This window comes from Danio aesculapii, chromosome 6 (genome assembly GCF_903798145.1).
Source record: "Danio aesculapii chromosome 6, fDanAes4.1, whole genome shotgun sequence".
Lineage (NCBI taxonomy): Eukaryota > Metazoa > Chordata > Actinopteri > Cypriniformes > Danionidae > Danio > Danio aesculapii.
Genome location: NC_079440.1, coordinates 46137826 through 46153039, shown reverse-complemented (window position 1 = coordinate 46153039; position 15214 = coordinate 46137826). Strand labels below are relative to the sequence as shown.

General features: G+C 33.8%; 1 protein-coding gene across 5 annotated transcripts in view; it reads left to right on the top strand.

Annotated features, from left to right (window-relative positions):
- foxp1b (forkhead box P1b) overlaps positions 1–15214 on the top strand; it is a 287035-nt gene that overhangs the window by 73113 nt on the left and 198708 nt on the right. For 4 of the 5 annotated variants that reach the window (XM_056460382.1, XM_056460381.1, XM_056460375.1 and 1 more), the window contains one exon: positions 14816–14880. The gene's annotated coding sequence lies outside the window, so the exon portion shown is untranslated. Of the gene's footprint in view, positions 1–2276; positions 2415–14815; positions 14881–15214 lie in introns of those variants that run through there. The other variant, XM_056460377.1, reaches the window with a different exon arrangement.

Below are 15214 nucleotides of genomic sequence, written 5' to 3'. Positions count from 1 at the left end.
GATGGGGTTGGTCTGTTCCTCCTCCTCCTCTCTCACATTTCATCATCTGCTCTGCAGTTCTCCACTTCTCACTCACTCGTTCTTTGGCCTCGCTGGATCCATCTGCTGTTATTATTTGCCTCTGATAATTGGCTTGAACAATGGAATGCCTGTGTGTCCCTCTCGCCTTTGAAACAAGACACCCTGTTTATTTTCTAGAGGTCCTGTCTGTGCTCCCTCTTTCTTTTCCTCTCTCGCTCACCTCGTCCGTCACTCCTGTTCCCTTCCCCGTTTTTTTCCTCTCCATCTCATCTATGGTATATCACTCTCTGTGGTTTAAGCGAGTTGTTAAAGCCACACATGCCACTGGTTTATGAATGAGTGTCAATATTGTTTTTTTGCAGGAACGAGTTGCGATCGCTCAGTTTAGCGTCCGTCATGTGACGTTACATCGCTCAACATACACTTTAAGGTAGAGGGAGAGTTGCAAGAAATGAAGCACCGCATCTATTGTACTGTCCTTTTCACCTCCACCAACATCCTGTTTTCATTCCTGTATGAAAGTTGAGGAAAAGAGAAACACAAAGAATCTACGTTTGTATCGGGTGTCTTTAACTACTACTGACACCAAAACTGAATTGTTAGGTAGAGTGTGCTTGTGTTCAAATTACAAAACACTTTTGTTGCTATTGTGGTGGGAAATGGTAGGACAGGGACATGTTTAGTGGTGTGTGGGGGGGGGGGGGGGGGGGGGGGGGGGTAGTAGTTGTAATGATAAAACATGTAGTTACATATGTGTTTATAGATCGTAATTACAGTAAGTACAATTTGTCAGTTGTTTAACAGTAATCGATGCAGATAAAGTTGGCAAAATAGATGACACTTATTAAGAACAATATTATTTAATACTAATAATAGATACCCACTATTTGTATTTAAATGATAAACTGATTAACTAAACATACCTTAAATAATGGGAAATAAATATATTCCATATTGTCATTTGTGATCTTGGACCACAAAATATGCAGTTAATATATCCTATAGACAGCAAACAATGCATTGCATGGGTCAAAATGATTGATTTTATGCCAATAATCAATATAATATTAAGATCATGTTCCATATATATTTTGTAGTTTTCTTACAGTAAACATATCAAAGGTCAGTTTTTTATCGTTGTTATATATTTTAATAACTTTTTTATAACTTCTTTTAATAATAACTTCTTTTTATAATAACTTTTAATATTTTTTTATTTATTTATTTTATTTATTTATTATTTATATTTTATCTTATTTAATTTTTCTGAATTTTTTATTATTTATTTATTTATTTTTAATTTAATTATTTTATTTTTTATTAATATTTTTTATTTTATTTAGTTTGTTTGTTTATTTATTTTTTTTTAATTATTTTTTAATTTTTAATTAAATTTTTTTTTATTAATTTATTAATCTATTTTTTTATTTTTTTATAATTTTTTTACATTTATTTATTTATTTATTTATTATTTATTTGTTTTATTTTAATTATTTTTTATTTATTTTTTTATCTTTATTTAATAAATTTTTCCAAATTATTTCATTTATTTTTTATTTTATTTAAATTTATTTAATTATTTTATTTTTTAATTAATCATTTGTATTTTATTTTGTTTGTTTATTTATTTATTAATTTTTTAAATAATTTTTTATTTAATTAATTTTTTTAATTTAATTTATTAATTTGTTTATTGTATTAATTTGTTTAACATTTATTTATTTATTTTAATTTTTTTGTTTTATTTTATTTTATTTTATTTCAGTTAATTTATTTTTTATTTTATTTTAGAATTCCAAAATTTTTAATAGCTTTTATTTATTTATTTATTTGATTTATATTTATTGTATTTATTAATTCAAATTTCAGATAAATCACGTAAATCCCAATATAAAAAATTATAATTATCAATATATCTTTAATATATTCTTTGCATTAAATGTGTTTAATCAACTAATCATGCAAAACAAAACAAATGAAACAGAAATACAAAATATTCAAATAATTACTTGTAAGTCATAAAGCAACCCCCCTGTATAGATTGATTAAAGCAGTGGAGGGCTGGGACGGGACAGGTATGCGTTTCCCAGCAGGCAGTGGTGCGATCGGTGCCAGCCCTTCATTTGCTGAGTGTTTGTGTTTATGCAAACGGAGGCCCCTCTTCCTGCATATTCAATCTTGGACTCGAGCTTTTGTTGTGTTTAGACCACATACCTCCAACCCCCGAGACGCGAGTGCATGTGCGAGCAAACCAGAAACAGCAAACAGGGAAAAGACTCGCACACTTGATAAAGAGGCAGCTGCTGAAGAGTGGACCTTTTCTTTTATAGTACAGATCAAAGTGTGGAATTGTTTGGATTTGGCTTTTGTGGAGCTTTGCTTTGTGTTCATGGGTAAGTGTTTATAGACTTAAAGCAATGCTCTTTTGCTCTCTGGGTTAAAAATAAAACAAATGCTGTGTAAAAGTTGTTCCGTGCATCTCGTTCTCACTCTCTTTCTGAGTAAAGCGCACGGTCTCTGCCTCCACTCTCTCCTGTCCAATTAGATCTGTCCCGCAAAAGGAGAAGTGAATCTGTATTGGGAGATTTTGCTTTTTCTTCAGTCGTCGCGCTCACTCTCAGTCTGTCTCTGCATGGGGAAATGGAATTTGTGGGTTATTGATATTAATAGTACAGCAGATCTGTGGTCAGAGCAGAGAAGAAAACGGATGAGAGAAAAAGAGAAGGGGATTGGTGGAGAGAATGAGGAAACGTGATGTCAGAGGAGACTTGAGATCATTTGAAGAAATTAACCTGTAAAAAAAACGTGTGATTTGCTTGATAGAAAGGGGTGTTATGTAATGGTTGGGATAGCTACAAATGGCTTTGTGTTTTTTACATTTACATTTAGTCATTTAGCAGATGCTTTTATCTGAAGTGACTTACAAATTAGGGTAATTGAAGCTCTTAAAAATATGTAGATGGAGTGATAAGGTTGGTTGAGAATTGTACATTTTTTTTGTAAGAAACAAAAGGACAGATGAAGAACAAATAATCAAGAATGAATAGGTAGTGCTATTGGTGGAGGATCAAGTGTTCAAAATAAACGTGTTTCAGCTGCTTGTGTAGAATTGATGTAAAATGTACCGTGTATTGCTGTCTTTGTAGATATTCAGCAGTTTTGTCTATACTGTAATTAATATGTATTGAATCAACTTTTTTCTTTTTAGATGTTGGCATTAAACAAGACAAAATTATAAAATATTAGATTAAATAATTAACATTGTCAAAATATTTGTTTGATAGTGTGAGATTATAATTATATAGTTTTTTTGTATGGTGGCACAGTGGCTCAGTGGTTAGCACTGTCGCCTCACAGCAAGAAGGTCGCTGGCTCAAGTCCCGGCTGGGTCAGTTGGCATTTCTGTGTGGAGTTTCCATGTTCTCCCCGTGTTTGTATGTTCCTTGCGGTTTCCCCTTCAGTCCAAAAACATGCGCTATAGGTGAATTGGATTAACTAAAGTGGTTGTAATCTGTGTGTATGGGTGTTTCCCAGTGCTGGGTTGCTGCTGGAAGCTCATCCGCTGTGTAAAACATATGCTGGATAATTTGGTGGTTCATTCCGCTGTGGCGACCTCTGATAAATTAATGGACTAAGCCAAAGGAAAGTTAATGCATGAATGAATGTTTTTTTGTATATCAATTGTTTATTCATGTATTTATTTATTTTTTTAGAGTTGCTGTTTAGAAGTGATGCACTTTCAATCAATAATGTAGCCTGAGACATTTTTGCAAATGGCAAATTACTGCTGTTTTATCAATGTTTAATTTTTTTTTCATAAGTTGAGAATAACAGCTTTTATTTCAAATAGAAATCTTGTTTCACATAATAAATGTCTTTTATTGCCAATTTAGTATTAATTTCATAAAGGATATTTTTGAATGTCTTGAGTACTTTTGAACAGTAAACATTATTTTGCATTATTTAGTTATTAATTTTTATTGGGGATCAATCTATAATGAATTTTTGTGTGTGAGTACAATTTTGTGTCTTTTTGCAATAAATATTATCTATATCTATGAAGATGTTATATTTGTTTCTAAAAATGTCTGAATTTAGTTTTATCCTGTTTTTTAGTTTTGTTCACACAGTTTTAAAGGCTAAACTACATAGTAATCAAAAGGCATATATATTAATATTTTCGATTAGGAAATCTATTCAGTTTAATACAACTTTTATATTAAGAATTTCACAAACAACTGTCTACCTATTCTGTAAAATTTAATTATAAATAAATAAAAGAATAAAAAAATAAATGTTATTACTTTGACAAGTACATTCGGCTGTACAACTGCATATAATATTTTATATCATTTATTTAACAAATATTTATTTGAATAAATAATTATTTATTATTTTATAAATATTTATAATTTGTAATATACAACATTTCTCAAATTCTTTTATTTTAATGGTTTCTGATGTTTTGAGTTTCTTTTTCTGATGACAAACGATTTTTTTCTCAAATGAAATGATAAAACCCTGAGTCATGAAGAGAGAGAGAGAGCAGCTCTAGAGATAGAAGACTAGACTGGGCTATGAAACTGGGCCATTTATTCACGCATAACATGGTGCAAACATTATATTTAAACAATCTTAATGCAGTTTAACTTTCAGAGACACTAGTCCATATTGTGAATTGATAAGATGTACAGTTGTACTCACGATTCATTCTTCCAAAGAATGCAGAATTCCATAACATTCCATGTTTTTATGACTGGATTCCACATTTCTGTTGGATCTCATATGGCTAGTTGGGTTAAAATCATCGGTTCCAAGATTAGACTGGTGTTAAAACAAGCTTAGCTTTACAAATGTCATCGAGGGAAAGGAAGAGAGAATGAGAAATCGCTCTACAGTAGTTCTTACACTCGTAAGGCACTGGTCTGCACTCAGATAAAAAATATAATCCAGTTATAAAAAAAAAGTGAAAGAAAAAAAGAGGTGAAGGCAAGCTCAGAAAAGAAAACAAGTGCAGCTTTTTATTTATCTTTTGGATGATTTCATTAGGACTTGTTTTGAATGTCTGGCTGGGCCGTTTCTGGTATCCAGAGTGAAAGAATGCTCTATTCAGCCTGCGCTCTTGCCTGTTAACATTTAAATAGTGTAAAGAAATGCACTGCCTTGTTTGTTTTGGGATAGGAACGAAATACCGCTGCCTTGGTATTAAGACTGAAAGCTGTGTGTGTATGTGTGTGTACTCTGTGTACTTTGTTCTTAGCTCAGCAAAACGTGAGGGCAGATCCGAAAAAAAATGTCTAGACTCAGACAGGCTGACATTCAGCAGACTATGTACCGACTCGCTCGGCCTCCAGAAGCTCAAGTGACCCACGCTCAAGCCCAGATAAATTAGGTTTCACGTCTGTTTGCATGTCGGAAACCGCCGTTGTTTACACGAACGTGGACGTGCAAAACAATGGGCCAAGCCTGCTTGTAAGCAAATTATAAAAATGACTTTCAGGTTTTTGGGAATAGTTGAAATGAATCCGGCTCTACTGAGACTGAAAGAATGGGAGGGAGGGATTTTTACTACTAATTCTTCAACTTGTCATTGTTGTTATTCTATTGATTTATGATTAAAATTGCATGAAATTTCACTTTTAATTTAATTTAATTATAAACATTTGATTAATTCTAATATGATTAAAATTGCATGACATTTCAATATAATTTAATTTAATTATGCACATTTTTAATAATTCTAACATGATTAAAAAGCATGACATTTCACTTTCTATGTATTCATTTATTTAATTAAATTTTTATTTTATTATAAACATTTGAATAATTATATTATGATTAAAAATGCATAATTTCACTTTATATGTATTTATTTATTTAATTTGATCTATTTTATATTTTATTATAAACATTTGAATAATTCTAATATGATAAAATGCATGACATTTCATTGGATATTTATTTTATTTTAATTTGTTTTAATTGTATTTTTTATATTATTATTGTGAAATTTTTATTTTATTTTATTAAATTTTATTTTTTATTTTATTTCATTTTATTTTTCAATTCTCTCATTTCTAACATAATTTTTTAAACATGTTAAACTTTACATTAAAATTCACAAGCAAATAGAAAAACATAACTAACTTATGTTCAACAACTGAACACAATGCCCTATTTATACATCATTTTGTCTCAAAAGCTAGTAACTACTTAGTAATTTCACCAAATTTACAAACATTACTACCACATCTTCTCCAGACAGTCTGAGAGATAGAGGGAGAGAGATAGAGAGAAAGAGAGAGAGAGAGCGCTCAGTTCAGTCACCTTTTTGTCAGGCTTTTGTAAACAGCTGTATTTGTCTCAAAGTGAGTCATGCAATTTTCCTGTATTTCAGAGCACAGACAGTGACTTGGAAAATCATGTGCACACACACCCTAAAAACAAACACAAATGGACTCAATATAGATATCGCAGCCTGTGCTCTGCTCAGGCTCTTATTTGCGGTCTCTCTCTCTCTCTGTTTTCACATTTTTTGATATGATTGTTCTGCTTTAGATCAGAGTTTTGAGCATCCCAGGTTCATTGAAAATGTGTTACTTGATTACTGCAAAACCGCAAAAAAACAAAAAACAAAAACATCTGCTCGTACATTTTACTGCAGTGGAATGAGTGAGCACTTAAGGCAGTGATAAACATCAGCTTTCATTCATTTAGAAGCAAATTATTGATTAACAAAGGCTTTTGTTGATTTTTGTGTGTAATGTTTTTGTAATGTTTGCATTTACTAATAATATAGTTAGGTTAAGCGTACTGTTTTTAGCAGGCAGTATTAAATATATGGAAATTACATTCATACATTCATTCATTTTCCTTCGGCTTAGTCCCTTTATTCATTAGAGGTTGCCACAGCGAAATGAACTGCTAACTATTCCAGCATATGTTTTACACTGCTGATGCCCTTTCAACTGCAACCCAGTACTGGGAAACATCGATACACACTCATTCACACACATACACCACTGCCAATTTAGTTTATTCAATTCACCTATAGCGCATGTCTTTGAACTGTGGGGTGGAAACTGGAGCACCCGGAGGAAACCCGCACCAACACGGTGAGAACATGCAAAATACACATAGAAATGCCTACTGACTCAGCCAGGACTCGAACCAGCGACCTTCTTGCTGTGAGGCGACAGTGCTAACTACTGAGCCACCGCGTCGTCCTATGACATAATACAATATAATGTTAATCTTTTTGCTTTGGAACATGCTACAATCAAGGTTAAACCATGTCAGGGTTTTTGTTTGCATTGTGTTTGTGCAGTTTTTGTCCCTTTTTAAAATAAACATGCATCTAAAAATTGGCAAAAAAAAAATTATATGATTGCCATCTTATATTAAAAGTATAGTATAAAATTCAAGATTGTTTATGTTTTTCTGACATCAGCATCACCATAAACATTCAATGTATCAAAGTCTTCTGACATGCAGTAGCTTTGTACAGTATGTGGGATTAACTCAAATTTCACTGTTAAATCTACTATTTCCAGTTCACATATTCAAAATTGTGAGAACCAGAGTTTGTGTATGTTCTCATAAGTTTGAATACTTATATATGCAAATGTGATAGCTAAAACATCATGCTAGTTGGCTCCTAACACAAAGATTTATCTTTACAATAGATTTACAGTATTCATAAAAATGACACGCAGTGTAAATGTAGTTTATTTCGTAATCATGCCATGTCATTTTAATTAAATTGGATCGATTATAAATATTTGTTATTTATTTAGTTCTTATAAATTCAAAACAAATAGGATTTATTGGGACTTGTTGTATTCATGTATTGTCGAAAAGTGTGCATCACAATTGTTTTTGTTTTCGTTAAAAATAAATGTTTTTATTTATTACAGTTATTAATGCAGTTATTAATGCAATTAAATTAATTTATAGGCCTAAAACCACATTGATTAATTGATTGATTGGTCAGTTGATTGCATGTATTTATAAATCCCAAAAAGTACCATTTAGATTTATTTTTTGTTTTACCAAACTCAACAGACAATTTGAATTAAGCATGAGTAGATACTTATTTTTTGGTTGATCTCATACAGTAATTTAAAAATATATCTATGTATGTATTTTACACACACAGTTGTGTTAAATGAAAATCAAGCCTGCTTCTCAGAGGACAATAGATGAATTATTTTCCTTGACCAATAGGGGAGGAGAGGAGCTGGTCACAGCCTATGAGCTGCACTCAGTCGCTGCATAAATTAATATGCTAATGAAACGGGAATGTTCATTTATGACCCCCATGCAGAAGTAGCTACAGATATGCTATTTAAGCGTTTGCGAACCGATTAATGGAATGGCTTTGCTTGGTGGTAAATATTCATGTGCTCTTGTGTTTTTGGTGAAGTGAGGGAAGAGATGGTCCATTAGATGGACTGAAGAGGCGTTCATAATGACCACCAGGGCCTTTTTCCGTTAGTGTTGGCTTGGTTTTAGCCAGGAATCGGCTGGAGTGTGTGATTCGACAGTCTGTACAATGTAAATGCGCTTGAATAAGAACAACATTTTATAAGTCCTCTTCAGATCTGGATTTTCAAATGAGATTATTGATATTCATCATGTGCATGCTGTCGTTTTAGCTATCAGGGTCATGCATGATGAAAGTTTTTGCCAGACGTTATACAAATGTTTGCAAACACAAATACTGTACCTTTAAATGCTCTAGTAAACCAGCTATATCTGTTTCATTAGTGTATTGGTTGTTTTTTTTAGAGCAAATCAAAGGATTGTTTAAAATAGGGTTGTCAAAAATAATGAGCTTGGTACCAATCGAAACTGAAATTTTAAAAACATCCATTTACCTCCTAACATTGGAGCGCTGTTGAGCACATTCTTAACCACTGCTGATTGACCATTGTGTTCACATGCTCACCAGAAATGACTGTGATAGGCCATGAAGGTTAGGTTCATCACTGTTCATTGCTGTTCACAATGGCCATTCAGCGGTGTTTAGTGTTCAACATCGCTAAAATTTTAGTGTGAAATTGACGTTTTTCAAATTTTATTACTGATTGGTACCGAACTCTATACTTTTGACAACCCTAGTTTAAATACAATATTATCAATCAAGGTGTCATGCACTTTTACAAGACATATTTTATTAGGGCTTGTTATTTAGTTTTATCTGGATCAGATCAGATGACGTTACTGTATTGAGTTTGCATGTTCTCCCCGTGTTCGTGTGGATTTCTTCCAGGTGTTCCGGTTTCCCCTACAGTCCTAAGACATGCGCTTTACTGTAGGTGAATTGAATAAACTAAATTGGCTGTAGTAAATGTGTGAGAGTGTATGGGTGTTTCTCAGGACTGGGTTGTGGCTGAAAGGGCGTCTACTGTGTAAAACATATGCTGGATAAGTTAGCAGTTCATTTTCTGTGACGACACCTGATAAATAAAGGGACTAAGCCAAAGGATATTCACATTCTTATTGTCATGCATTTTTTAATAAAGCCGAATTCTGACAATGTGAGAAATTTTGTTTATTTTTAATTTAATTTAATTTCCTAGGTTATGTTACATTTTAAATACTATTTGTTTGAAATATTTCAGGTTTGATTCGTTTATTTTATTTTTATTGGAAATTTTGACTGTCGCCTGTCCCTAAAAAAGATATTTCACAAAAATAATTGGCAGCACAACAACATTTTTCAGTTTTCCAAATAATTAATCGTAATAATTTTACACACCAAAACCGCCTATCAGAATAATATCTGAAGGATCATGTCAGGTTGACATCATTTTTGTGCAATAACGAACAAAGTGTATTTTATTCCAATAGGTGTTTAAAATGTAGAAATGACATAGAAATTATATATTTTAATCACCGTTCAGAGATGATAAAAACAAACTTTTGACACTTTTTAGCATTAGCTATGTTTGCATCTAAAGATGCAAATTAAATTTATGCGCAAAACTGGAATATTGCATAAAACACGTGCGAATAAAGCAGCGTTTCTGTCCGACAAGTCAAAGAGAACGAAATAGTCACTTCCTGATTAACTGGCGCCAAAAATCAAAAGTAAAAATGTAATTTGCTGCGGTTGGAGAAGCTGCGTCAATCTTTTTTAATAAAATGATAATAATCATTTAATAAATGACTTGCACATCAGAAGACAAATGCAGACATGCAACGAACACGAGGTGGCGTTTGAAGGTGTGAGACGCAGAGCACAGACGCTCTTGATTCTGGAGGTAATTAATACTATAACACTAATACTGAAATGGTTATGGTGTTTTAGAATGACCAAAATAACATTTCAGATGTTTTACAGTGTGCTCAGCCTGCTAGTTTGTCCATTCACATGCATTTTAATCAACATTTGATCTCTTATAACAAAATCACATGACCTTTTTAATTCGCATACTGCAATTTGTTCAGTAAAACTGTTTCCATCATAGTTTATGCACATCTTTTCTTATCAAATAAAGTTTGTCCTACTCAGTTTTCCTACTAAACTTTCATTTTCAAAACTTATGCGCATCATGCTGTTTACATCAACCATTGTTTTGTGCACGTATCCAAACTGCACATAAAAATAGGTGGATGAAATATAGCTACTGCTAAATAAAGTAGTAAATCTGAATAGTGAGCTAATTGAATCCACATTGATGATATTGTCCATAATTAAAGGAACACCTTTTCACAAGAACCTGAAGTATTTTTTTCCCCAACTACCTTTCTCTGTTATCGTCTTCAGCCAGTATTTATCCCATGTGCTCATTTAGCTGTCTCTCTCTCATCGCATTTCCTTCATAACACACCCATGAAGCCGATCATCTCAGCAAGTTCCCCGAGCACCAGAGCACTGGTTCTTTTCCTTCTCCAGCTGCGTCTGACGGTACGAGTGTATTTATTCACTCCCCAGGCCTCCGCCACCCCACCGCTCTAAACCCCAGCATTACCTCCGACTGCATGCATTCAGTCTGGACTGTTATCGATTTAGCTGCGCATTACGGGGCTAAAAACTGAAAGGTAACTGCTGTTGCGCGTCTCTCTTTTTTCCTTCCCCGTTTTCAATGCAAAACGCTCTTGTCATTAGGACGAGAGAACATTTGTCTAAATGAGCGTTAGGCATTTCAGTAAACTCATTTAGCACCTGAGACCTTAGCAGGTGATTTGAATAAATGATGTTTAGCTTTTTAAGCTGAAAAATTCATCAACTGTCACCACGAGCTATTGATTCATAACAGCAGGGATGACGTCTTAATTGAAGTCTAATGAATTAGAAGGAGAGACAATGGAGAATGGGGAATGCGTGTAGTCTTAATGATTGTTTTTAGTCGCTGCGAATGTTGACCGCTCACTTTAACAGGTAATTGACGCAGGGACATCGGTGTGTGTTTTTATCTGCACTCGCTTTACCTGAGATAAACAGAATCACTCTGCTCAAACGGCCAGCCACTGCTTTGACTGCCAAATGTAAACTGCATATTTTTTCACGTTCGACTAAGCTTTCATGCTTTTATTCAAATGCCCAAGGGATGTTGGCCTATAGTATCTTTCTCAGTAGTTTAGCATGAGATTATGCTCTTTGTATGTTGTTTGGGAGTCAAGATTATAAATGCTGAATGGTGAACTTTATGGCTCATGTTTTTGAGAAGAGGTGCTTTAGAGACCGATTGACAACAAAAGTGTGATACTGTTGGAACTTTTAGATACTTTTGGAAAAGGAATTAATTGTATTATGTTTTCTCTCGTGGTTTTCCATGTACCATTTTCAAAATATGAATGCCATGAACTCAATTTATTTATTTTTAAATGTAGTTTTATAGTAATGCTTTAGGCTACAATGGCGCAATAGGTAGTGCTGTCGCTTCACAGCAAGAAGGTTGCTGGTTCGAGCCTCGGCTGAGTCAGTTGGCGTTTCTGTGTGGAGTTTGCAGTTTGTCAGTAGTGTGTGAGTGTGAATGAGTGTGTGTGGATGTGTGGAAGGGCATCTGCTGCGTGAAAACGTGCTGTTTAAGTTACCGGTTCATTCCGCTGTGGTGACCCCAGATTAATAAAGGGACTAAGCCAAAAAGAAAATGAATGAATGAATGAATAATGCTTTAAAGGAACACTGCATTTTTGCCAGAAATCAGCTCATTTTACAAACCCCCTAGAGTTAACCAGTTGAGTTTTACTATTTTTAAATCCATTTAGACGATCTCTGTGTTTGGCGGGAGCACTTTTAGCTTAGCTAAGCATAAAAGTCTCACTCAAAATATGAAAAAAATAAGTTTCTATAATTTTCCTAGGCATGACCTTCTGTTGCATTCTGTTACTTAGTTACGTTGTGTACTAAGACAATGATATTACACATCATATGACTTTTTTTCTGGTGCTGTGTAATATCAATGTGCTGGCTGCAGCTTTGGTAAGGCAGCAAAGTTCTTTGATTATTATGCTGAAATTAAATTATAGTTACTATCCACATCTGCCTAGAAAATAGCAACTTTTTATTCTCCGTTGGTCATGATACACATACACAACATAACTACTAAGAGTCAAGCTTTAAATAGGAACATTATCAAAACACTTTTTTGATGTTTTTGAGTGAGATGCTAATAGTCTAATTCAATTCAATAATTTATGCTTAACCATAGGTCTCAAAGTCAATTCATGGAGGGCCGCAGCACTTCACAGTTTTGCTCCAACCCTATCAAACACAGCTGATCCAAATAATCGAGGTGCTCAAAAGAATAATGTACGCCTTCATTGGTTAGATCAGCTGTGTCTGGTCAAGGTTAGAGCAAAACTGTGCAGAGCTGTGGCCCTCCAGGAATTGACTTTGAGACCTATGTGCTAAACTAAGTTAAAGGTGCTCCAGCTAGACCTGGAGATCGGCTGAATGAATTCAAAAATTGCAAAACTCAACTGTTAAACTTTGTTTAGAAATGAATCATCGAATCATTTAATTCAGGGGTGTCCAAACTCGGTCCTGGAGGGCCGGTGTCCTGCAGATTTTAGCTCCAACTTGCCTCAACACACCTGCACGGATGTTTCTAGAAAGCCTAGTAAGTGCTTGATTAGCTAGCCCAGGTGTGTCTGATTGGGGTTGGAACTAAACTTTGCAGGACACCGGCCCTCCAGGACCGAGCTTGGACATGCCTGATTTAATTCAAAACCAAATTCATTTAGGAAACTTCAGTGTTGGCCTGAGGCGCAAAAATGTTCCACCACAATTTTTTTTTGTAATAAAAGACAAATTTGTGTCTAAAACTCATTAACTTAAAACTTATTAACATACTGTTTGCTGAAATCAATATCACATTTGCAATCGCTATCACATGCTGATATTTAGGAAAAGGACATTCACATATTAGACTCTCTTTATTGTCCAATATCCATAAAATTTGTCTTTGGCTTCACCACATAATTACCTTCAACGTCATCACATATGTCACATGAAAAAAACAAACAAAAAAAATCAACACAAATACATTCAACATCACATATACCACATTAAAACACACTTGTACTTGTACTCAAATCCCAGTGTTAAAAATTCTAATTTGGCAAAGTTGACACAAATGACACCTTTGATTATACTTTTTTCCTAACTACTGTATATCATTTCGTAAGTCAAAAACCAATATAGTGATATTTTTTGCTTTTAAAAATAAAATATTCTGCATCCTGCAGTCAATGCTTTTGTACTCTCAGCAACTGACATACTCGATAACGTCAGGTCCACATCTATTATCAGAGGTGGAAAGAATACTGAAAAATCCAATACCTGCCCTAAAATGTAGTGCAAGTAGAGTAAAAGTATCTGTTGTAAATATTACTCAAATTATGACTAAAAAGTAGATCTTTTAAAAGTTCTCATGAGTAGTGAGTATTATGCTGTCAAACGGCTGACGTGTTTACATGCAATTTGTGCGTGTGTGAAAATGTAACACTCTGTGGTGTATTTAGTGATTGTATAAGGCCATTTGGTGATTTCAGTCATCATACAGTAGGAAACCATCTGTGACATGCAGTCTAAGCAGTCTCTCGGTCACCGCGTATGATGATTTTTGCACATCATCTTGGACACTTTTAGGCTTCTAAATGGTTTGCTGCATTTATGAAGGGCCCATTTCTTGAGATTGTTCTATGATTTACTTTCTATGTGCGATTTGATTGGATGGGAATCACAGGACTGATATTTCTACTCAGCCAATCATCATAGAAAAAGTAAAGTACTGACTTCAGGTTGAAGGAATGCAGTGGAGTAAAAGTACCGATACTACACTAAAAATGTACTCAAGGGAAAGTAAAAGTACACGTTTAGAAAACTACTTGGTAAATTACAATTTCTGAGAAAAACTACTCAATTACAGTAGTTTGAGTATTTGTCATTTGTTACTTTAGACCACTGATTATTATATAGCTAATCTGCGCAATACTAGTTCATATTGTGTGATATGTCAATATACTGTAGTGATTTTAAAAGCAGGCATACTTTTATTACTTAAAAAAGATAATGAGTGACTAAATTTAAATTGTTTTAAAAGTTAATGCTTTAGTAATGCTTATGGTATAAATATTTTAAGGTTGTTGATTTATTTTTAAAGTTCTCTTAAGTTCTGTTTACTTCGGTAAATCAGAGTCCTCATTAGTTTATCTGCACCATCAAAACGAAAATAGCATACTTAAACGTCATTTTGTACACAGAGATGACTGATGGTTTGTGAAAGCGGTATTAATTTTTACAGCTCCAGCTTTTTCTCTGTGCTTGTTGTCTCTGCAGGGCAGGGAGGTTAAACGCAGCGCTGGAACTGAAGACGGCCGCAAATAAGCAAGTCCTTGGATAAGGTAAACAAATGATTAGTTATTAGACTTCAGTTGGAGGTGTGTGTGTGTGTGTGTGTGTGTATTTGTTGACGGACTGGAGAGGTCAGGACTGGTGCTATTATTCTTTATCTAGTTTAATGAATCACTTGATTTGTTGCAGCTCTTGTGTTTGTATTTTCAAGGTTGAGAAAAAAGGAGAGGTCGTTTATTTTTGTCAAAGTTTTCCACTCAACAGGATGCCTTATTTGCCTAACTGCACAGGTCTTTTATTCCCTTTGTTTCTTGTACTTTTCATTCTTGAGAGAGGATTTGACTCATTTGAATCCTTGTTTGCTTGCTGCTTTTCTTCTGTTTT